The sequence below is a fragment of the Lithobates pipiens genome, unplaced genomic scaffold, assembly GCF_037356315.1.
Source record: "Lithobates pipiens isolate NorthernLeopardFrog02 unplaced genomic scaffold, aLitPip1_a1.2 Scaffold_1, whole genome shotgun sequence".
Lineage (NCBI taxonomy): Eukaryota > Metazoa > Chordata > Amphibia > Anura > Ranidae > Lithobates > Lithobates pipiens.
This window is the reverse complement of record NW_027507685.1, coordinates 240,280,622-240,305,982: the sequence shown is the minus strand read 5'-3', so window position 1 is coordinate 240,305,982 and position 25,361 is coordinate 240,280,622. Positions and strand designations below refer to the sequence as shown.

General features: G+C 48.9%; 1 long non-coding RNA gene across 1 annotated transcript; it reads right to left on the bottom strand.

The window, feature by feature from the left end:
* Positions 1 to 207: 207 nt before the first annotated feature.
* LOC143986034 (uncharacterized) lies at positions 208 to 15,674 on the bottom strand. Its single transcript, XR_013276260.1, has 2 exons — positions 15,410 to 15,674; positions 208 to 661 (listed from the first exon to the last, which is right to left on the bottom strand). It is a non-coding gene; the product is annotated as an uncharacterized LOC143986034 (long non-coding RNA).
* Positions 15,675 to 25,361: the final 9,687 nt, after the last annotated feature.

The window sequence follows — 25,361 nt, the reverse complement described above, 5'->3', positions numbered from 1 at the left end:
AGCCTGCTGGAATTCAGAGACAATGTGATCACTTATAAAAAGGAAAAACTTGGCATTTACAGTGCCTTTGAAAAGTATTCATACCCCTTGACATTTTCCACATTTTGTCACATGGCAACCAAAAACATAAATGTATTTTATTATGATTTTATGTGATAAACCAACACAAAGTGGCACATAATTGTGAGGTGGAATGAAAATGACAAATAGTTTTCCAATTTTATTTTACAAATACATATCTGACAAGTGTGGCGTGCATTTGTATTTAGCCCCTTTATTACGATACTCCTAACTAAAATCTAGTGGAATCAAATGCCGTCAGAAGTCACCTAATTAGTGTAGGAGGTCTCCAGAAAGCTCGGCCTACAGCCACTGCGGAGTGGAACAATTAAAGACTCTGTTACCTGATCACTGGAAGGACTTTGTGACCAGATCGGGAAGGATCCAGAAACACCTGTCGGAGCCATCAGATTCATCTTGTGGAGCGGTGTGACGGAGCCGGCTGGCTAGAAGCAAGACTGAGTGCACCGGAGCGGAGCAGTTCCATTCTTCAGATCTAGTTTGGTGAGAGGGCTGCGGCTCACAGTTTTTCTGACACACCTTTATACACCTAGACATTTAACACAGTGTTGCTCGGACCTGGAGTCCCACGGAGGAGAACCTGATGAAAGACTGAGTTTAAGCAGGCCTCAAGCCTACCCTTCACTTTACTACCAATACTGTGTTATACAAAGCCAATTACACAGGAGACAGTTGCAGGTATATCACACTACAGGAACAGTTCTAATATTCTCCTTACCTTAACCCTTGTTGTTCCACTGTTGGATTACAATTATTACAACACAAATAGCTAGCAGAAGAAAGAAGATCAACGACTGCACTTCTCATTGCAAGGCCTTGCATCCATTTAAAGTGGGGGGAGCTCCCTAGTAATTGTGTTGTATTTCATTATCAACCCTACATTCCTGTAGTTACCAGCGTGTGCTGGAAGTGGGAAGGTGGCCAGAGTAAGGCGTATTCACCTGAGTATTAGTCCCAATTGGAGACACATTCTCAGAGACCATCATAGACAACTGTAAATGTACAAACTGTTGTACATGTATATTGTGCTGTTACTCTATGTTGGTGTGATAGTACAAACACTGTAAATACTACTACTTTATACACTGGTTTCAGTAAACATACATTCTTGTTTAAGTGCCATTGGTGTGGAGTGTTGTTCCTTTTCCAGCACGTGTAACATCGGATATCCAAGTAATAACTGCACATTGTGGGGTTATCCTTTACTATTAGCTTCACACCAACATCGCACCATAGCTGTGTCAAGGGGATGGAGCCAATTCAGTGGGTGTTTAATAGCAGAGTACAGGCCCAAACAAACTCAGCAGCTCCTTCAGGGGTCAGTGCTACATTAGTAAATAGAGTCCACCTGTGTGTAATTTCATCTCAATATAAATACAGCTGTTCTGTGAAGCCCTCAGAGGGCCTTGAATACATCACCCCCACCGTGGAACATGGTGGTGGCAGCATCATGTGGGGATACTCATCTTCAGCAGGGACAGGGAAGCTGGTCAGAGTTGATAGGAAGATGGATGGAGCAAAATACAGGGCAATCTTAGAAGAAAACCTGTTTTCTCCAGTCATCTTCCAGGACGGCACACCTGAGAGATGACTGGTCCACCTGACAGGAAACACAATCAACAACAAGTTTAAAAGTCCCCACCCCTCCCTCAGACCCTCAGTTCTTGATTGTGTTTCCCACAGGATGGCAGCGAAACCAAGTTTCTTTTTACTTTTGTGGTTGGGTGTCGGGGAACCCGTTTTCTCCTTGTGAGGTGTATCTTTATGGGACTTAGCAGACAGGGTCTGTGATGCTCCCCTGTAACCCCCAGGGAACACTTGGGGGTGATAGCCCTCACTTTAGGCCTCTTTAAAGAGCCTTGCTACAGCCTCAGGGGACAGGGGAGTTGTCCCAGTAGTGCTAATCCCCTTTTTGCCTTCCTACCTTGAACAGGGTTCGTTGGTGGAGTAAGGTGAGCTGCTTTCTCCGGTGCGGAACGCGGATTGCGTGCGTTCCAGCACCACGGCGCATGTCTGGAAGTTCAATGCATCGCTTCCGGGTATCGAGTTCCGGCGCATAGGTGCGTTCCAGCCTCAGGGCGCAGGACCGGAAGAGGCCGTACGTCATTTCAGGACGTCGGACCTCCTAAAGATGGCGCCGATCGGCGCGTTTTTTAAACACTACAGTCTAAGGAGTGTGGGTGAAGCACCCTGTCTTCTCTTCTGGTGAAGCGCTTTTTGTTGGCAGCATCTACAAGGGGACGCTCAAGATTGTACCTTGGTCCAGCGATCCTGCAGGGCAGTAAATCGCCATGGAAGTGGAAGGTCCGTCTGAGCAGACAGCCGTGGAGGTCGCCACAGGGGGTGAGTGATCCAGCTGTGTTCAGGGGCAGGGTACTCTAGGGTAGACTGCCTGTGCCCCTTTAGGACATGTGTAGCTAATTGTCTATTTGTTTCTGACTATTACCAGGGACTGAAAGCTCTGCCCAGGGGTCAGCTGCTAGGTCTAAGGGAAAGGCTACCTCAAAGTCCAGGCGTTGTGGGTATTGTAATTCTAAGTGAGCACAAGACCACACCAAACCTTTCTGCGATAGATGTATCTTTAAGCTCGCAGGCAAGGAGACCGCCCAGGTCGTGAAGGAATGTAGGGCCTTACAAGCAGAAATGTTGGCCACCCTTCAGTCTTTTCAATCTACCCTAGTGAAGGGTTTGGAGGAGGGACCCTCAGAGAGAGAGACTCCTCAGTTCCAAGAGAATTTTTCCACATCTTATGCGGAAAGTTCCCAGGGCCAAGTCTCCCTATTGTCTGAGGTGGAGGAAGGTCAGGTCCCAGATTTTAGTTCTGGGGAGGAAGATTCAGACCAAGATAGCCAGGGGGAGGCTAAACTTGGGGGACTTTTGTTCTCGAGTGAGGACATGGAAGGCTTATTAAAAGCCATTTACACCTCTGAAGATATCCAGGTCCCTCTGCTCAAGTCTCAGCGCAGGACAGAGTATATAGAGGTCTAGGAAGGTTGCAGGCTAGAACCTTTCCCATCCACCAGTCTCTGAAAGAGATAATCCTCAGAGAATGGAAAGAACCTGAACGCAAGCTTCTCAAATTGAAAGCTTGGAAAAGAAGATGCCCCTTTAAAGATGAGGTGGAGGAGAAATTTTTTAAAACTCCTCGCTTGGATGCATCCTTAGCGCAGGTTTCTAAGAGATCAGATTTATCCTTTGAAGATTCTGGAAATATCCAGGATCAGATGGATAGAAAGTCGGAAACTTTACTCAAAAGAGCCTGGGAGGCGAATGCAGCAGCAATGGCACCGGCTCTAGCTTCCGCCTGTGTAGCCAGGAATGCAGACGCCTGGCTCGGCAAGTTAATGGATCACGTTTCCCACAGTAAGGAGACTAAAAAAATCGTAGACTCGCTGGAGGTAATCAGTCGAGCGGTAGCATATGTGGCAGAGGCAGCAGTGGAGACTGTTAGGACCACAGCTAAGGCAGCAGCACTTTTGAACTCTGCCAGGAGGGCCCTATGGGTAAAGACCTGGGATTGAGATTTTACTTCCAAATCTCGCCTGTGCGGCATTCCCTTTGAGGGTTCCCTGCTGTTTGGCTCAGGCTTAGATCAGGTTTTGTCCCGATCTACTGAAAAGGGTAAGAAGTTCCCGGTGAGGCCCAAGAGGGAAAGGGGTAAGAAATTTTTTTCGAGGCCCCTACTCAAAGACCCATCATAAGGGGAAAGCTGAACAGAGGAAGAAGTGGAACTTGGGAAAAGGAAAAGAAAAAAGTACAATTCTTTTCTCCAGTTCCAGAGCCTCCCAGAAAGAAGGCAAATGACGCCACCGTAAAGGTAGGCGCAAGACTCAGCGACTTCCTTCCCCAATGGGAAAGGATTACGCAGAGTCCATATATTTTAAAACTCTTAGAAGTGGGGTACAGACTGGAATTTCAGAGTCTTCCCCCACAGGAGTTTCTGGTTACTTTTCCTCCCAGGGACCCAACCAAGGCAAAGGGGTTACTGAAGAATTTAAAGGAACTAGCAGAGCAAGGGGTGATTGCTCCAGTACCAACCAGTCAGCTAGCCCAGGGTTTTTACTCACACGTATTTGTGGTTCCAAAACCCTCAGGCAGGTTTCGGTTGATAATAAATTTGAGAAGACTCAACCGTTCCTTACTTCACAAGAAATTCAGGATGGAGAGTATTCACTCAATAAGAAAACATCTTCAGAGAGGAGTCTTTATGGTCACCCTGGACCTAAAAGACGCTTATCTACATGTACCCATTGCCCCCGAACACCAGAAGTACCTACGCTTCGCAGTTTGCATACAGCAGAAGGTACAACACTGGCAGTTCAGGGCTCTTCCCTTTGGGCTGGCGGCAAGTCCAAGGATATTCACAAAGGTGATGGCCGAAGTAGTAGCATATCTACATCTGCAAGGGATACGGTTAATACCCTATCTGGACGACTTGCTGATCTACAGTGTGGATCAGAGGCAAGCAGTTATAGACAGAGACATCGTGTTAGAAACTCTGGAGACCTTGCGCTGGATGGTCAGTCGGGAGAAGTCCTCACTGACTCCATCTCAGCTAAAACTATACCTAGGCTACCTGTTAGACTCGCAGGCACAGAAGGTATTTTTACCAACAGAGAAGGTAACGAAGGTCCAGAATGCGGTTGTCACCCTTCTCGAAAGAGGAGAAGCCTCTCTGAGATATATAATGAGACTGCTGGGTCTCATGACGGCCTGCATTCCGGCAGTAACCTGGGCACAACTCCATTCTCGGGAGCTTCAGTCTTTCCTACTTGCCTCATGGGGAGGAAAAAGAGAAACATTAGAGAACAGAGTACCCATCACAGAGGAGGTATCTCGTTCTCTGCGGTGGTGGCTCGACCCACAGAATTTGTTGAAGGGTCGCCCCTGGTCTCAGGTAAACCCTTTGGTCTTAACCACGGACGCCAGCGCTTGGGGTTGCGGGGCTCATCTGGGAGTCCGATATACCCAGGGGTCCTGGAGCCACAGCCAAGCCAGGGAATCTTCCAATTTCAGGGAAGTTCTGGCAGTAGGCAAAGCCCTAGACTATTTCCGAGAGGAACTGCAGGACAGGGAGGTTCAGGTCCTCTCAGACAACCTGGTCACAGTGGCATACTTAAACCACCAAGGGGGGGCAAGGTCGGACAAACTAAGACGGTTAGCACAACAGATCCTTGTGAAAGCAGAAAAGAGGGTTCTTTCACTGTCAGCGATTCATATAAAGGGCTCACTCAATCTGCAGGCAGATTTCCTAAGCAGACAGCCCATCCTTCAAGGGGAATGGGGATTGAGCAAAGAAATCTTCTTCCTGGTGTGCAGACATTTTGGCAAGCCAGAAATAGATTTGTTCACTTCCCGAGAGAATGCGAAGGTTCTCAGGTTTTTCTCCCTTTACAAGGATCAAGAAGCAGAAGGGATAGACGCTCTTGTACAAGTGTGGGATTTCAGGCTGGCTTATGCCTTTCCCCCATTAGTACTCCTTCCCAGAGTCCTACAGAAATTAACCTACTCAGGGTCAGACCTGATACTAATAGCACCCTGGTGGCCCAAGAGAGTTTGGTTTCCCACCATTCAGGGTCTCTCGATAGCTCCCCCGCTGCGTCTGCCGGTACAACGCGACCTGCTCAGTCAGGGTCCAGTCTTTCACCCCGACCCGGGTCGTCTCTCTCTGACAGCATGGCTATTGAGAAGGAAATACTCCGAGACAGGGGCTGTTCGGAAAGAGTGATAGATACTCTTCTCCTCAGTAGGAAAGGCGTCACCAGAAAAATTTATGTAAAGGTCTGGAAAGTCTTCTCCCACTAGCTACAGTCTAAGGAGGGGGCTCTCCAGATGATACCTACCATCCTAGACTTTCTTCAGGAGGGGGTGGACCAGGATTTGGCAGTTAGCACCCTAAAGGTCCAGGTGGCAGCCCTGTCTGTGTTTTTTGACAGGAAGCTAGGACAGGAGCCGCTGATAAAAAGGTTTTTGTCGGCCAGGGAAAGGGTAGTTCCAGTTAGGTCAGTCAGTTGCCCTCCATGGGACCTGTCCCTGGTATTAGATGCCCTAACAAAGGGGCCTTTTGAGCCGGTGGCTCAAATTTCTGTTAAACTCTTATCATTTAAGTTGGCCTTCCTTCTGGCTATCACTACGGCCAGAAGGGTAGGTGATATACAGGCTCTCTCGATTAAAGAGCCATTTTTGCGCATCCTAGAGGATAGAGTAATCCTCACTCAGGATCCTCTTTATTTGCCAAAGGTAGCTTCATTATTTCACAGAACACAGGAGATTATTCTCCCGTCCTTTTGCCAGAATCCTAAGAATAAGGAAGAGGAAAGATTCCATTGCTTAGATGTCAGGCGTTGTCTCCTACTCTATTTAGAAAGGGTGAGAGACTTTAGGAGATCCAGTCATTTATTGATCACCTTCTCAGGGAAGAGAAAGGGTCTACAAGCATCTAAAACGATAGCTAGATGGGTTAGACAAACCATATCTATCGCTTATAGGCAGGCCGGTAAACCAGTACCAATCCGCCTTAAGGCGCATTCAACCAGATCCCTGGCGGCCTCCTGGGCAGAAAGGGCAGGCGCCTCAATCGACCAGATCTGCAGAGCAGCAACATGGACGAGCCATAGAACTTTTCTGAGGCACTACAGAGTGGAGCTGTTGTCCCCTCAGGATTTGGCATTTGGCAGGAAGGTCCTACAAGCGGTTGTCCCACCCTAAAGGTAGGCCTGAACTTCTTGCTTATCCTCTCAGGTGTGCCGTCCTGGAAGATGACTGGAGAAAATGACCAGTTACACTTACCGGTAACGTCTTTTCTAGGAAATCTTTCAGGACGGCACACCTGATTTTTTTTTCAAGTTTGTCAAATGAAAATTTATAATAAAATATTTACAAAAATGTGAGGTGTATACTCACTTTTGTGAGATATTATATGCATGGTGGGGGGTCTGCAATTGGTTAAAGTGGAGCACAGCTTTTAAAAATCTATAAGGATCCAAAACACCTCTTTGTATAATCAAAACAAATAAGCCGGTGGCACAGCATAAAATCCAATGCAAGTGAAGCTTTATTATTCCAGAAAAACAACAAAAATCTTATCCTCGAACCTCCTGTGGCCTGCGTCATCTTAAACTGGGCTAATCTTCTTCTTATGTATTAGCAGGAGTTTGGCTTCAAATGGTTAGTGTATCTAAATCTCCTAGTCCATCTAACACTCCCCTTCCCAGGATTGACAGTGCAGCTGTCCAAATGTGCCCCCCTGTGCTCCTTCATCCAGAGTAGGGGTGCTCTAATACAGGAAGTGTGTTACTGGCCAGATCACTAGGTTAAAACAAAGGGAGAAAAGCCTATCAAAAAATGATTGCAGCTACAGCATCTAATGATTGGTAAGCTGCAATATATTACATTTTTTGTTTTGGAGTTTAATACAGTTTAAGTGAGCCAATACCCAGTTCATGAACACTAAAGTATATTAGATATTCTGAAAAAGCAGAACTTTAAAGGGATAAGTTCACCTTTCTGAACATCCATATTTAGGGTATAACATGTAACATGTTCAAAATCTGCCCCCTCTTTCCCCCCAATCCACCCCCCTCCTTGTGACGGCAAACAGGGGATCTTCTCCCTGCGGGGGAGGGGGTCAGCGAGCGCCACTTTTTCGTCATATCAGTTTCATGCTCTGGAGGAAGCATAAAGCGAACACAACGTTTTATTTTTTTATGTAGAAGTGGCTTCGTCTTGGTTGATTATCATCTTCATGCCCTGGAGGAAGTGTAAAGCCAAAATGACATTTTGGTTTCTCTATGTAGAAGTCACACTCTGGTGGAGTGGCCATGTCTATGTCACACTCAGATGGAGTGGCCCCGTGTGGGGGGCACTCTGGTGGAGTGGCCTCATGTGGGGCACACTCTGGTGGAGTGGCCTCATGTGGGGCACACTCTGGTGGAGTGGCCATGTCTAGGTCACACTCTGGTGGAGTGGCCCCGTGTGGGGTGCCCTCTGGTGTAGTGGCCTCGCCTGGGGCACACTCTGGTGAAGAAAAAGTCTATCGGCCTCCAACCTCCCCTCACAGCCGATCCAACACACGCCTGCAGAAAAAGAAAAGTCTTCCAGCCTCCAACTCTGGTGGAGCGGCCTTGCCTAGGGCACACTCTGGTGGAGCGGCCTTGCCTGGGGCACACTCTGGTGGAGCGGCCTTGCCTGGGGCACACTCTGGTGGAGCGGCCTCGCCTGGGCACACTCTGGTGGAGTGGCCTCGCCTGGGGCGCACTCTGGTGTAGTGGCCTCGCCTGGGGCACACTCTGGTGAAGAAAAAGTCTATCGGCCTCCAACCTCCCCTCACAGCCGATCCAACACACGCCTGCAGAAAAAGAAAAGTCTTCCAGCCTCCAACTCTGGTGGAGCGGCCTCGCCTGGGGCACACTCTGGTGGAGCGGCCTTGCCTGGGGCACACTCTGGTGGAGCGGCCTTGCCTGGGGCACACTCTGGTGGAGCGGCCTCGCCTGGGGCACACTCTGGTGGAGTGGCCTCGCCTGGGGCGCACTCTGGTGTAGTGGCCTCGCCTGGGGCACACTCTGGTGAAGAAAAAGTCTATCGGCCTCCAACCTCCCCTCACAGCCGATCCAACACACGCCTGCAGAAAAAGAAAAGTCTTCCAGCCTCCAACTCTGGTGGAGCGGCCTCGCCTGGGGCACACTCTGGTGGAGCGGCCTCGCCTGGGGCACACTCTGGTGGAGCGGCCTCGCCTGGGGCACACTCTGGTGGAGCGGCCTCGCCTGGGGCACACTCTGGTGGAGCGGCCTCGTCTGGGGCACACTCTGGTGGAGCGGCCTCGCCTGGGGCACACTCTGGTGGAGCGGCCTCGCCTGGAGCACACTCTGGTGGAGCGGCCTCGCACGGGGCACACTCTGGTGGAGCGGCTTCGCACGGGGCACACTCTGGTGGAGCGGCTTCGCACGGGGCACACTCTGGTGGAGCGGCTTCGCACGGGGCACACTCTGGTGGAGCGGCTTCGCACGGGGCACACTCTGGTGGAGCGGCTTCGCACGGGGCACACTCTGGTGGAGCGGCCTCCCACGGGGCACACTCTGGTGGAGCGGCCTCGCACGGGGCACACTCTCGTGAAGAAAAAGTCTATCGGCCTCCAACCTCCCCTTAGCCGATCCAACACACGCCTGGTTTCTCTATGTCTGGGGCGCACTCTGGTGGAGCGGCCTCGCCTGGGGCACGCTCTGGTGGAGCGGCCTCGCCTGGGGCATGCTCTGGTTGAGCGGCCTCGCCTAGGGCACGCTCTGGTGGAGCGGCCTCGCCTGGGGCATGCTCTGGTTGAGCGGCCTCGTCTGGGGCACGCTCTGGTGGAGCGGCCTCGTCTGGGGAACACTCTGGTGGAGCGGCCTCGCCTGGGGCACACTCTGGTGGAGCGGCCTCGCCTGGAGCACACTCTGGTGGAGCGGCCTCGCACGGGGCACACTCTGGTGGAGCGGCCTCGCACGGGGCACACTCTGGTGGAGCGGCTTCGCGCGGGGCACACTCTGGTGGAGCGGCTTCGCGCGGGGCACACTCTGGTGGAGCGGCTTCGCGCGGGGCACACTCTGGTGGAGCGGCTTCGCACGGGGCACACTCTGGTGGAGCGGCTTCGCACGGGGCACACTCTGGTGGAGCGGCTTCGCACGGGGCACACTCTGGTGGAGCGGCTTCGCACGGGGCACACTCTGGTGGAGCGGCCTCCCACGGGGCACACTCTGGTGGAGCGGCCTCCCACGGGGCACACTCTGGTGGAGCGGCCTCGCTCGGGGCACACTCTCGTGAAGAAAAAGTCTATCGGCCTCCAACCTCCCCTTAGCCGATCCAACACACGCCTGGTTTCTCTATGTCTGGGGCGCACTCTGGTGGAGCGGCCTCGCCTGGGGCACGCTCTGGTGGAGCGGCCTCGCACGGGGCACACTCTGGTGGAGCGGCTTCGCACGGGGCACACTCTGGTGGAGCGGCTTCGCACGGGGCACACTCTGGTGGAGCGGCTTCGCACGGGGCACACTCTGGTGGAGCGGCCTCCCACGGGGCACACTCTGGTGGAGCGGCCTCGCATGGGGCACACTCTCGTGAAGAAAAAGTCTATCGGCCTCCAACCTCCCCTTAGCCGATCCAACACACGCCTGGTTTCTCTATGTCTGGGGCGCACTCTGGTGGAGCGGCCTCGCCTGGGGCACGCTCTGGTGGAGCGGCCTCGCCTGGGGCATGCTCTGGTTGAGCGGCCTCGCCTAGGGCACGCTCTGGTGGAGCGGCCTCGCCTGGGGCATGCTCTGGTTGAGCGGCCTCGTCTGGGGCACACTCTGGTGGAGCGGCCTCGCCTGGGGCACACTCTGGTGGAGCGGCCTCGCCTGGAGCACACTCTGGTGGAGCGGCCTCGCACGGGGCACACTCTGGTGGAGCGGCCTCGCACGGGGCACACTCTGGTGGAGCGGCTTCGCACGGGGCACACTCTGGTGGAGCGGCTTCGCACGGGGCACACTCTGGTGGAGCGGCTTCGCACGGGGCACACTCTGGTGGAGCGGCTTCGCACGGGGCACACTCTGGTGGAGCGGCTTCGCACGGGGCACACTCTGGTGGAGCGGCTTCGCACGGGGCACACTCTGGTGGAGCGGCCTCCCACGGGGCACACTCTGGTGGAGCGGCCTCCCACGGGGCACACTCTGGTGGAGCGGCCTCGCACGGGGCACACTCTCGTGAAGAAAAAGTCTATCGGCCTCCAACCTCCCCTTAGCCGATCCAACACACGCCTGGTTTCTCTATGTCTGGGGCGCACTCTGGTGGAGCGGCCTCGCCTGGGGCACGCTCTGGTGGAGCGGCCTCGCCTGGGGCATGCTCTGGTTGAGCGGCCTCGCCTGGGGCACGCTCTGGTGGAGCGGCCTCGCCTGGGGCACGCTCTGGTGGAGCGGCCTCGCCTGGGGCACGCTCTCGTGAAGAAAAGGTCTATCGGCCTCCAACCTCCCCTTAGCCGATCCAACACACGCCTTTAGAAAATAATGTCTTCTTGTCTCCAACCTCCCCTCAAAGCTGGCCCAACACATGACAGCAGGAAAGAAAAAATTTACTGGCTTCCATCCTCCCTTCACAGCTACTCCAACTCGTACTGTCTTTTATTTTTTTTTCTATTTTTGTTGTTTTGCTTCTTTTTCTTTGGTTCATAATCGAGGGTAGTCCTGCAGGGAGGGGGAGGTGATGGCTTTCGTGGTCTTTCCATTTTTTTCTGTATGTCTTTTTGGCTTTTTCGTGGCTCTGGGGGAAGCAAAAAGTGAACATGACGTTTTACTTTTCTTATATAGAAGTGCTTTCTCCTTGGTCTGTTATCATCTTCATGACCTGGAGGAAGCGTAAAACGAACACGACGTTTTGGTTTGTCTACGTCTGGGGCGCACTCTGGTGGAGTGGCCTCCTCTGCGGTGCATTCTGGTGGAGTGGCCTCCTCTGCGGCACACTCTGGTGGAGTGGCCTCGCCTGGGGCACACTCTGGTGGAGTGGCCTCGCTTGGGGCACACTCTGGTGGAGTGGCCTCGCTTGGGGCACACTCTGTTGGAGTGGCCTCGCTTGGGGCACACTCTGGTGGAGTGGCCTCGCTTGGGGCACACTCTGTTGGAGTGGCCTCGCTTGGGGCACACTCTGTTGGAGTGGCCTCGCTTGGGGCGCACTCTGTTGGAGTGGCCTCGCCTGGGGCGCACTCTGGTGGAGTGGCCTCGTCTGGGGCGCACTCTGGTGGAGTGGCCTCGTCTGGGGCGCACTCTGGTGGAGTGGCCTCGTCTGGGGCGCACTCTGGTGGAGTGGCCTCGCTTGGGGCGCACTCTGGTGGAGTGGCCTCGTCTGGGGCGCACTCTGGTGGAGTGGCCTCGTCTGAGGCGCACTCTGGTGGAGTGGCCTCGCTTGGGGCACACTCTGGTGGAGTGGCCTCGCTTGGGGCACACTCTGGTGGAGTGGCCTCGTCTGGGGCACACTCTGGTGGAGTGGCTTCGTCTGGGGCGCACTCTGGTGGAGTGGCCTCGTCTGGGGCGCACTCTGGTGGAGTGGCCTCGTCTGGGGCGCACTCTGGTGGAGTGGCCTCGTCTGGGGCGCACTCTGGTGGAGTGGCCTCGTCTGGGGCGCACTCTGGTGGAGTGGCCTCGTCTGGGGCGCACTCTGGTGGAGTGGCCTCGTCTGGGGCGCACTCTGTTGGAGTGGCCTCGCTTGGGGCGCACTCTGGTGGAGTGGCCTCGCTTGGGGCACACTCTGGTGGAGTGGCCTCGCTTGGGGCACACTCTGGTGGAGTGGCCTCGCTTGGGGCACACTCTGTTGGAGTGGCCTCGCTTGGGGCACACTCTGTTGGAGTGGCCTCGTCTGGGGCACACTCTGGTGGAGTGGCCTCGCCTGGGGCACACTCTGGTGGAGTGGCCTCGCCTGGGGCACACTCTGGTGGAGTGGCCTCGCCTGGGGCACACTCTGGTGGAGTGGCCTCGCCTGGGGCACACTCTGTTGGAGTGGCCTCGCTTGGGGCACACTCTGGTGGAGTGGCCTCGCTTGGGGCACACTCTGGTGGAGTGGCCTCGTCCGAGGCACACTCTGGTGGAGTCTGAATGTAATACACAGACATGCTGTGTGAGCCCCAGTTAATACCGCATACATCTTTAATAAAAAAAAGAGAAGAATTTGATTTAGCACCTTCACCTACATTTCATATATTTTTTTTAACATATACAAATTATAGAGAGAACAGTTCAAAACTCTTGTGCCAGGGACAATGAATAAACTTGACATGACAGGGACACAAGGATGACTATTGTTGGCCTTCCTATAAAGATGCTGGTTGCCTGCCACTCATCCCGACCCACTGACTGGCAATAATCGCATGAAACATCTGATGTAATCAGCCTGCACATGTTTAGAATCTCGGCTGGTCCCTGCTGAACTGGCCAAAATTCTGTGTATTGCCGGCTTTAGGAACACAGACACTTAGGTGAAAGGGATAGTGCATAATAAAACGCTCATGGATAATTAGCGCTGTTTTATTTGCATTCGTTTTGTCTGTCTGTCTGGCCGTGAATATAAGGGTGATGACGCCCATATAGCATGAACGGAGCGTTTTTGCAGCATCTGTAACTTTCAGGTGCTACATGCAGGCAGTCCATTGAAAATGATTAGAACGTACAGCTGCACAGTCGCAGCCACTTCCTCCATGTAGAAGAGATCTGGGTCCATATCGGATGGTGATTGGGAGGCGGCATTGCCCACACTGCCCATCGTCTCTTTATCTTCCACACAGGAAGTAAACCAACTATTCATTTCACACAGGACTTCTAATACCTCTAAGATATTTGTTTAAATGGCAGATATAAAGATACCCCTCTTTGTCGTAGATGTAATATTGGGCTGGCTAATTTAATACATATGTTATGGAGATGTCCTGAACTCCATCACTATTGGCAAGGGGTTATCTCTGCTGTTATCTCTGTCTCTAACCAATTACGGACCGCCGGCCGTCGTTATACGCCCCGTACTTTGAAGAGGAATATCGTTGTTATGGCAGAACTAGCTACCATAACCCCGCTATTTTTTTTCTTTAGCGGGCGGTCAGATAAAAGTGGTCTCTGCGGCGGATTCACCATGAGATCCCTTTTATTGGCGGCGGGAGAGGGCCCCCCCCTCCTGCCATGCTCCGATGCCCTCCGCCGCTTACCGGAGCCGCCGGCAGCTTCCGTTACCGTGTGTGGTATGGAGCTGAGTGAGGGGAAGATTGCCCCCACCCATCTCCATACCACTGGAGGGCAGAAGTGACATCAAAACGTCACTTCCCCCCCCCCCCCCCCATAGCTCTTAAAGAAAAAAAAATTTTTTTTGTTTTTTTCAAACGACTTTTTTTTTTTTTATTGCATTTTGTGTAAATATGAGATGTGAGCCCGGATCTCATATTTAAGAGGCCCTGTCATGCTTTTTTTTTTTTTCTATTACAGAGGATGTTAACATTCCTTGTAATAGGGATAAAAGCGACACAATTGTGAAAATTAAAAATAAAAGCTAAAATAAATAAGAAAAAAAAATGCGCCCCATCCAGCCGAGCTCACGTGCAGAAGCGACCGCATACGTGAGCAGCGCCCGCATATGAAACCGGTGTTCACACACATGGGAGGTATCGCCGCGATCGTTAGAGCGAGAGCAATAATTCTTTGGCGAAACTCTCACTTTAAGCCTTTGATCACCCCCTAGTGGTTAACCCCATTCCCTGCCAGTGACATTTATACAGTAATCAGTGCATTTTATAGCATGGATTGCTGTATAAATGTCACTGGTCCCAAAATAGTGTCAAAAGTGTCTGATCTGTCCGCCGCAATATCGCAGTCATGATAAAAATCGCAAATCACTGCAATTACTAGTAAAAAAAAAAAAAATGCCATAATTCTATCCCCTATTTTGTAGACGCTATAAATTTTGCGCAATTCAACCAATATATATGCTTATTGCGATATTTTTTTTTTTTTTATCAAAAATATGTAAAAATACATATCAGCCTAAACTGAGGAAAAAAATAATTGGGATATTTATTATAGCAAAAACGAATAAATATTTTTTTTCAAAATTGTCGCTTTTTTTGTTTATAGAGGAAAAAAATAAAAACCGCAGAGGTGATCAAATACCACCAAAAGAAAGCTCTATTTGTGGGGGGGGGGGGGAAATGATCAAAATTAGTTTGGGTATAACGTCGCATGACCGTGCAATTCTCGTTCAAAGTGTGACAGCGCTGAAAGCTGAAAATTGGCCTGGGCGGGGGGGGGGGGGGGGGGGCAAAATGCCCTTCATAGAAGTGGTTAATAATGACATCACATTGCTAATTGCATATTGTATTTGTAGCATATATACTCTCATTAGTGGTAATGCTTCAGAAATTGGCGTCCACGCTGCAGCCGTCTTTCCGCTATAGAGCGGACGCCTAGTGGTTACATTTAGGGCAGCCAGGCTTTTTTCGTCTGCTTTGTTTCCATGGTTACCAACACTTCTTGTACACAGTGATGGGCAGTGGGGGGAGGGCACAGACACACCATGTACTGATTTATAATAGAGGAATATGATGGGCAGTTTTCATGCTATTCAGCATTCCCACCCATTTTCTTCAGGAAATGCATTTTCTAGTTTGCACTTAACACTGTCATTTTGTCATTTTGTAACTTTTGGAAATGTCAGTAAAAACTTGTCTGTGCCAGTAAATTTTGGGTGTTGTGTCAGTAAATTTCAATCTGGTAGGTTGGCAGCACTGCTCTGCCCCATGAGTGTAGGTGACTTCTCCAGTGTACTTTTTGTATCTATCACTATCAATATTACTCACCAGTCTCTGTGTCTGTGTTCTGGTGATTGCCGCGGAATCCAAAACATCCAAGAAGGGCCCTGAGACAGCGGCGTACAAATGTCCGGGTCCTCTTCATTCTGATTGGAGGATCTGAAGGCTGGTCACCGATACCTCCTACAATAGATGCCCTTCCTTCACTGGGTTTCTCTTTGCTGTTTTTCAGAGAAATAATCGGATTACATTTAAATCGGTTCATTATTAAGAATAAAGAAACTCGCTTTAAATGTACTAAAGAAATCGCAAATAAATTCAATTGAATTAAATCAAATCCAATCAAATCGCAAGAAATCTCTCAGGAGAGATCAGAAGGCACGTCCTGACTGGACAGTGTCCTCTGAGATTCTGCTGACTGAACCATCGTGCGTCAGCTTATATAGTGGCCCAGCTGATGACATCATCGTCAGTTTTTTTTTTTTGAAAAAATAACTGACGATTTTTCTTAAAGGGGCCACGTCCTTATTTGTCAACTTTGTGAATTGCAGCCTGTAGGATTGAGTATATACGGATCTCATAGGGATACGGCTCCTGGAAGAAAACATGTGATGGTGAATGAAATTTAACCCTTTCACTACCAAACTATATTTGTTCATTTGGTTCAAGCCTTTAACTGCCAAACCAAGCAAACCCCCCTCCCCCTATATTAACCCTTTCACCGCCAAATCATTTTTTTCCCCCCATTTCTCCCCCATATGTTAAATTATACCGCCAAATCAGATTTCACCACCGTTTTTAACCCTTTAAATGCCAAATCAAATGTTTTTCCTTTTTTATTCATGAACCATTTCACTGCCAAACCATATTTTTTTTTTAATTTTTTAACCTTTCTAGGAAAAAAGATTTTTTTTTTGATTTTTGAAACACTTTTTATCGCCAAACGAAATTATTTTTTTTTTTTAACCCTTTCATTACCAAGCCAGTAGGTTCCCCCCCCCATGTGTTAAAGTGGAGTTCCACCCACTTTTTGAAGTCGCTGTGTGCGCTGAAAATGATTTGGCAGATCTTTTTATTTTTAAACCGACTGTTATATTGAAGACTGAAATCCTCATTTCCTCCTCGGGGGCGGCGGCCGAGCTCTTCATTTCCGGGTTTGCAATGCCTCCTGGGAGATGTGTGTCACCAATACCAGGAGAGAATAGGCATCGCGGGGCCGTAGCATCGCCTTATTTCAAAATTGCAAATGGCACGAAGCAAGGCGGTGCCAAGCGCCATTTTTAAAAAGGGGGACCAGGCTTTTGTTGCCATGGTTACCAAAGCATCTTATACACAGTGATGGGCGGTGGGGGAGGAGCTGGAACAGCTTATCTCTGATTACATACAGAGCCCGGGGGAGGGGACAGCCTCTACTTATCATTTATAAAAGAGTACTATGATGGGGGGGGGATTCCTTTCTATTTTAAACTGAATGGGTTGTTTTACAAGGTGATCGTTTACAATCACTTGTCCCGTCCTGACATGGCTACTGGACATATAAGGTTGGGGGTGCGCAGGGCTGCTGATAGAAACCGTGGGGCCCCGTACAGCCTACCTGATGGGGCCCCCTTCTGCCCCAACCTCAACCCCACCTATCCATCCAGCAAAAGGGCTAATATAGGTGGGAAGGGGTTAATGATGCCAAGAGGTGCCCATGTCTTACTTTGTAAACTTACAATATTTTTATTTATGTGCATTATATTAAAATATGCAGCAAAGTCAGTATAACTGGCAGAAGATGCGGGGGGTAGGTCAGTAGAACAACGGACAGAGTCCCCCATTTCACATCAGAGCCCCCTCCATCACAGCAGAGCCCCCTCCATCACAGCAGAGTCCCCTCCATCACAGCAGAGTCCCCTCCATCACAGCAGAGTCTCCTCCATCACAGCAGAGCCCCCTCCATCACAGCAGAGCCCCCTCCATCACAGCAGAGCCCCTTATATCACAGCAGAGCCCCCTCCATCACAGAAGAGTCCCCTCCATCACAGAAGAGCCCCCTCCATCACAGAAGAGCACCTCTCAACATCAGTCCCCATTTCAGGTTGGTGGGGGAGGGGGCCTCTCAGGAGGTGTTAGGATTGTTTACATTACAAAACATTTGTGACTGTTCATGTTGTGTCTGTGCTGGCAGGCCAGATGCAGTGTCAGTGGGCCTGTTTTAATCTGTGCCCACATGAGAGAACTCTCCTGCATAGCAGCGTGTCTCTTACCTAAGAAGCTCCTGTCCTGGGCTGCTAATCCTTCAACTTCTCTCCTCCAACCAGTGAGAGCAGCGGAGGGGTGTGGTCTTGGGTCTGTGGAGAAGGCAATCTAGAAGCTCTGGACTGGATTACAGAGCTCAGCTGAGGTCCTGGGAGACACAGATTCCTGGATTCTGTGTCCAGGATTTTGTAATGGAAAGATCCAGTGTGTAGTGTACAATGAGCGCAGGGAGCCACTTGTAAATTAGAAAGCGTTTTTTGTGTTTTCTCCACTGAACTGTCTTTGAAGTTGCACAGGCCCCCCCCTGCTGGCCGAGCCCGGTACAACAGTGCTGGCTGTACTGGCTTATCAGCGGCCCTGGGGGTGCGTGACGGAAACGCTCAAAGTACACTGTACACTGGGGAACAGACGGGAGCGCGCTCTCATGGCCGCGCTTCAGACACTCCTTTTTTCTATAAAGCCCCACCCTCCTCCTCCTGTGCACTCGCTCCGGCCCCACCTTCATCTACCTTCGACCCAGCTCCCTCCTCTCTCTCTCTGCTGCTCCGCCCCTCTCCTCCAGCTCCGCCTTTCTCCTCCTCCAGCTCCGCCTTTCTCCTCCGCCAGCTCCGCCTTTCTCCTCCTCCAGCTCCACCTCATTCTTCCGCCTCATTCTCCCTTGCACCGCCCCCCCCCCCTCATCCCCACGGTCTGTCTCCTCCCTTCCTCATCCTATCTGGCCCCGCCCCTCTTCTTCTCCCGCTTGTCACTGCGCGCGCTCTGACGCTTTCCCGGAAGAGGAAACGGAGCTCTCCTCTCTCTTCTGACACCTAGACGGGGCACCGGAAGAAGGCGCTGTGTCGTTTGACGGTACTTTACGGCGGAGGGCACCCCGTACTGGTGATTAGGCAGCGGCTGTGGTGTCTGTGACAGGTTCATTTCTCCTGAGCGGACTTTCCCTCTAAATGGAGCGGGGTAGGTGGAGTGTACAGTGGTGTGAAAAAGTGTTTGCCCCCTTCCTCATTTCCTGTTCCTTTGCATGTTTGTCACACTTAAGTGTTTCGGAACATCAAACCAATTTAAACAATAGTCAAGGACAACACAAGTAAACACAAAATGCAATTTGTAAATGAAGGTCTTTATTATTAAAGGTGAAAAGAAATCCAAACCATCATGGCCCTGTGTGAAAAAGTGATTGCCCCCTTGTTAAAACATACAATATTGGAATATACTTATATATATATATATATATATATATATATATATATATATATTAGGGCTGTGAAAATTAAAGATTAATTCCTCGATTAATCGTTAATTTTTTTGATCGATCAAATTTTTTTTGATCGGTACTCACCTCTCCGCCGACTTCCTGGGTCTTCAGGGAGTTCCGCCGGAGATCCGGTGACATCACCGGACTCCTCCCCCTTCCCCAAGTGCCTCCGTCTGCTAACGAAGGGAAGGGGGGAGGAGTCCGTGACATTGAAGTTTCTGATTGAACGTAACATGTACGGGGGAGGAGCGACGCATGACGCCCCCCGCTGCTGCCCTACGGAACTAACACGATTGTCGGCTTTACATGCTGTGTATTTATCATCTTTATGTGAGTAGTTTGTGTTTGAACACAAAAATTAAATCTTATTCTTAAGCGGTGAGCACTTTGATCTTTTCTTTCTACCCACGACCTGAGATTGTGAGAGAAGTTTATGGTCCGTGTTAACCCTCTTGATACCCGCATGCATGACCACCTGTTTGCACAGGGGTTCATGCCATAAGGTGAGAGTGATTAGTTAGACCGGAGGTGGAGGGATTGTCACGCTACTGTGGAAAAAAAAAATTACTTACGTCATTGCTACAGTTTGAATTTAAAACGTTTGTGTGAACTGTGGAGTTAAGTCATGGATTGTGAAAACTAAGTATTGTCAGGTGATTATATATAGTGCATACCACATTTACCACTGACTTATGCAGAGTTGCAATGCAAGGAGATCAGCTAAAAGTAGTTGGATCTGTATGTGCGTTATAATTAATCGAAATTAGTCGATTAATCGATTAAAAAAAATATCATCGAACACAAAATTTTTGATCAGTAACAGCCCTAATATATATATACATATATATATAAAACTTTATCACAATATTCTTAGCCAATGAGATGATCCATAGAAGAGGACTGTTGCATTGGGCACCAAAGCCATGCTCAACCAGGGTTCCATGGAAATCTAGGGTTCCTACAAAGGTTGCTAGGGATTTCTTGATCTGTGGCTGATTGACCTTCTATTTCATGGCGCCTGCAAAGTTCTAGGACCAACACCAATTGGCAGAGCCAGCTGTATGAACTCTGCAAATCTGTCTGTAAGGGTGGCATTGTGACCACCACTGCAACAGGGACATCTGCTCCCAAATGATCCCCTAAGAAACAATTTTTTTTTCAAGGGTTCCTCTGCAGTAAAAAGGTTAAGAAAGGCCGGGTTTTAGGGTCGAATTTTCACGTTCTTGAGTAAATGACAAGTAGAAAATCCGGTTTAACCACTTGTCGACCAGCCGCCATCGTTATATACAGTGGCAGGTTGGCACGTTCCTGCAAATCGCCATAGGTGTACATCAGCTCCTTAATGGAGCCGTAGGAGGGGTGTGTGCTTGCCCGCTGTACGGCGGGGCACCAGATGCACGTGGCCGGCGACAGCGATGTCTGCCGTCAGTGATGCATCCGGCAGGAACAGGAACCGTCCATCCGGCAGGAACAAGAGCCTGAATGGGAATCTGTCAATGTAAACAGACAGATCCCTGTTCTGACAGGGGAGTTAAAAAGAGATCTGCTCTTCCTCCAGTCAGCCCAGCCCCCATGCAGTTGGAAACACTCCCAGGAAACACACTTAACCTCTTGATTGCCCCTAGTGTTAACCCCTTCCCTGCCATTTATACAGTAATTAGTTGCTATTCTTAGCTCTGATCACTGTATAAATGTCAATGGTCCCAAAAAAAAGTGTCAAAAGTGTCTGATCTGTCTGCTGCAATGTTGCAGTCCTGCTAAAAATCACAGATCACCACCATTACTAGTAAAAAAAAAATGCCATAAATATATCCCCTATTTTGTATATAAATATATCCCCTAGATGCTTTAACTTTTGCACAAACAAAACAATATACACTTATTGCGATTTCTTTTTTTACCAAAAATATGTAGAAGAATACATATTGGTCTAAAATGATGAAGATTTATTTATTATTTTTTTTGGGGGGATATTTATCATAGCAAAAAGTAAAAAATATTTTTTTTTTTTCAAAATTGTCGCTTTTTTTTGTTTATAGCACAAAAAATAAAAACTGCGGAGGTGATCAAACACCACCAAAAGAAAGTTCTATTTGTGGGGAAAAAGGACTTCAATTTTGTTGGGGTACAGCTTTGCACGACCGGGGCAACTGTTAGTTAAAGCGATGCAATGCCGTATCGCAAAAAATGGACTGGTCATTAAGGGGGAAAATCTTCCGGTCTGTACAAAATATATGTATACTTTTTAAATTTAGCTGTATAGTTCTTGTTTCTATCATAACCTACCACCAAAGAACAACCCAAAATAAATTCTCCTGCTCCCGACGATCGAAGCAATACCACACGTGTGCATGTTATTTGTTGTTTGTAACCATAGTACAGCCCAGAAACAATAGTGTGCATTTTACTTTTTTTATCCTGCATAAAGCACACTGATACTAATTAATTTTTTTTAATCCTGCCCAAAATATATTGACCATGACCTTTAACCCTAACTTTTACCTTTGACCCTTACTTACACATTACACACACACTAACCCTGGCACAAAACTACACCAAACCTTCATTTAGGGTGTTTTTCTTTATTTTATTTTCTTTCTTTCTTTCTTTATTTTTTTAAACAAAGTTGTTTGTTTCTCTTTCTGCAAGAAGAGGGAGATATACAATGTATCTTTCCTACTCATTCACAAAGAGAGAAATACAGGGGTGACTAATCTCTGTGTTAGCCAATCAAAGGCTATCACAGCGATCAGGTTACCCAGAACCAGTGCTGGATGCACACTGTGTGGTGTGCTCCCTGGACAAAGACAGATACACATATATGCGGCTCCATGGAAAAAAAAGTGGGGCCGTATATATGCGTACTGTTGGCGTAAAGGGGTTAATGAATGCCTATGTGTCTACAGGCCATTATGATGGAAATACAGCCATGGTTCTGTCTATACAAACATTATGCACTGAAGGATCATGTAGGGTGACGCTACTTACGCCGCAGTCTAAAAATGTAAATTGCTTGGCTTCCATGATGAGCTAATGTCTTCAGAAATTTTGATATGACTAACCTGAAACAGATACTCAAATATGAACTTCTGAGTTCACTCCAGTTTTATTTCAGCGACATCAATATCTGTGTTTATTATACATATTATATTATGTATTTATACATTAACATCAGTCTCTGCCCTCGGCACCTACCAGTATGTTTTTGGAATGCGCAGGCTCAGGGAGAACATGCAAACTATGCGCAGGTAGTGCCAACAAACTTAGTGCTGCCAAGTAGAAGTGCTAACCACTAACCCTTGTGCTACTCAATTTGCTGCAACTTTTGTGGATCATTAATTGAATGTATAGCACACCATGTTTTAAAAATAAGTCTGCTTTTATTCCATGAATATATATAATCACAGCAAATAATTCAATGTTTCTGACCTACGACTTGATGGAGGACCGGTGACACTCTCCAATGTTGTTGTACACAATGTCAGTGGTTGGTTGTTTCAGCCCCCACGTGATGATGGTTAAGGAGAAGCTTGGTTCTAGCATTTTCAGAAAGCCCCTAAATCCTCACCCAAATCCACATTCATGTGACACTCTGGCTCCCAAGTCATCTTTCTTAGCACAGCAAAGTTGGAGGGTCATTCTCCAGGACATTTCTCAGTGCCTATCCAGTGGCAGGTTCCTCTCTGGCTCCAGAACTGTGGCGACGTGATGACGACACCGCAAAAAATACAGTTTGGAGTGGGCACATACTGCAGCTCTAGATCCATGTTTCTCAACCATTTTTCAGTCAAGGCATCCATTAAAATAATGGACAATCTCAAGGTACCCTTTAAAATTATGGAAAGTCTCGAGGCACCCCATTCTAAAATGTAAAAAACTATACTAAAAGTTTTACATAATGCGGCAGCATCAACACATGGACATTAAATGTTTGAGGTGATTTATTCTTCCAAAGCAAAGACAATTTTGCACACTGGTACTGACCGCTATCCCAGTGTTTCTCCTCTCCCTCAGTTTCTCTCCATCACTCCGCTAATGAGACCCACAATGCTGATGGAGAGGGGCAGGAGAGAGTCATACAAGGATGTTGGGCAGATGATCAACACCCTTCTTATCAACACTGATTGACATCACTGGTTTTACTCATTTTTGGCCAATTCTTAAACATTTTGTCAAGGCACCCTGGTTGAAAAAGGCTGCTCTAGATCACCAATTTCCAACTGAACAGGCACCAAAGCTGTACTCATGACAGTGGATTTAGGTCAGTAATAAATGGATTTCTTAACTACTTCAGTCCCAGAGCCTTTCTTTCATTGTTTGTACACATGTTAAAATTCACATTTTAGGACTGAAGATTAGTGTAGTACCTTCTAGTGAGTGCTAGAAGTACTGTTAGGGTGGGTATGTTTTGTTTAGCTCAGGGCTAAGCCTGAGCTATGAATCTGGGTCAGGGTTCAGTGAATCAGGGCTGCATGACTCATTCTGACAGCTCCTCTACTGTCTCCCCCTGGTCTAGAAGGTTGTAGAATCTTCTAGAGCTAGCGGGTGGATGTTAGGAGGAGATGTCTTGAATATTTATGAGGCCTCTGCCAATCCCCAGGAATGGGCTGGCAGCGGGCAGAACTTGCCTCATAAACAGGCATGAGCATGCCAGCAGGGGCAGTCGGGTGGAAGATGGCGATATAGTGCTGAGGAGGCTGCCGGTGGCCCTCAGGGGTACCTACTAGTCTGGGGAGGGAGGTGTCCTGCCTGGGACCGGGGTATGGGTGCTGGAAGGATCCTGCCACAACACACAGAGGAAGCCCTTCCAGGAGGCATGGGAGCAAGAGAGAGAGGACGGCGTGAGTAGGTCAGTACTACTGGGACCTGACAAAGGGGGGAGACTGCCACATGTAGCCAGTTCTCCCTGAAAATAGTAGTGGGCTTAGTCTTCATCCTTCCCCAGGAGATTTCCTGAGAGTCAGCTGGGTAGGCTGGTGACATGGGTCAGCAAGATGGGCTGGTGAAGAGTTGGTCTGGAGGACTGCTGTGAAGAAGTTAGCCTGGAGGGCTAGTGAAAGTGACATCAGCAGCCAAATGGGCTGGTAGTGACTGAAGAGGTGGTGTTGAGGTCAGTAGCCACAGGAAGAGAAGTACAAGTTGGTTACTGTATTCTGCTACACAATAAGGGGCTACAAATTCCTGCCTGTAAAGGGTTATTGCTTAAATCTGACTGAGAGCCTGTCAGATCCACTAACAGGGATCGAGCTGGAACCAGTTTACAAATGTGGGCAGGAGGAAAGTAGAGGAGACTGTGTATAGACTGTATATAGGAAGATGCCCTTGAAGTTGTTACCGAAGTTTGCCTAGTCAAGTGGGCATCCCATACCCTTCCATCCCTATCCCTAAGGCTCGGTTCACACAGGGGCGGCACGACTTGCAGCGCCGCGACCTGCACACGATCAGCGGTGACTTGCAAAACGACTTCTGCATAGAAGTCAATGCAAGTCGCCTGAAGTCGCCCCAAAGTAGTACAGGAACCTTTTTTCTAAGTCGGAGCGACTTGAGTTGTTCCTATTAGAACGGTTCCATAGTACAGAACGGAGCGCGCCTTGTCAGGCAGCGAAGTCGCCTGGATAAGCCGCCCCTGTGTGAACCGAGCCTAAGTTATTATCCCTCAATAAATAACAAAAACAAAGTCACAGACTGTTCCCTTTCCTGGGATGCCTGGGAAAATGTGGTGTGCCTGGCTGTGCAGGGGTGGGGGATCAAAAACTCATAATAAAAACCCTGTTTGGACTCAACTCCAATGACATAAGGGGGATAGGGAAAAGGGAAATGGAAATACACAGTCCACTGTGCAAGTGCAAAATGAAAAAATTTATTATATCAAAAACACAAAAAAACAGGATTTTTAAAACAGCTTACCTGTAAAGTCCTTTTCTTTGATGTACATCAGGGGACACAGAGCCATAGTACTTATTATGTGGGTTATGTACTCCCTATATAACCCCTCCCACTACTGGGAGTCCTCAGTTTTGTAGCCAAGCAATACAAGTGTATGTACATCAAAGAAAGGGATTTTACAGGTAAGTTGTTTTAAAAATCCTGTTTTCTTTTCTTACATCGGGACACAGAGCCATAGTACATATTCTCATAGCAATGGCAAATGAAGGGAGGGAGACACAAAAAAAAGAGGCCAGAGGACTGCCCAAAGGCAATATCCTCATGACCTTTAATATCGATTTGATAAAATCTGATAAACGTATGAACCCGAAGACCGAGTCGCGGCCTTACAGATCTGAGCCATAGAGGCCTGATGATGCACCACCCAAGAGGCACTAATCACCCTGGATGAGTGTGCTCTAACATAAGAAGGAAGAATTTTCTTCTTTAAGCTGAAGCTTGAACAATCACTGACAAATCCATTTGGAAAATAGTGAATTTTGACACTGCCTGTCCACATTTTGGACCCTCTGGCAGTACAAACAAAACGTGTATTTTGCGAACCTGAGCGGTCGCCTTTAA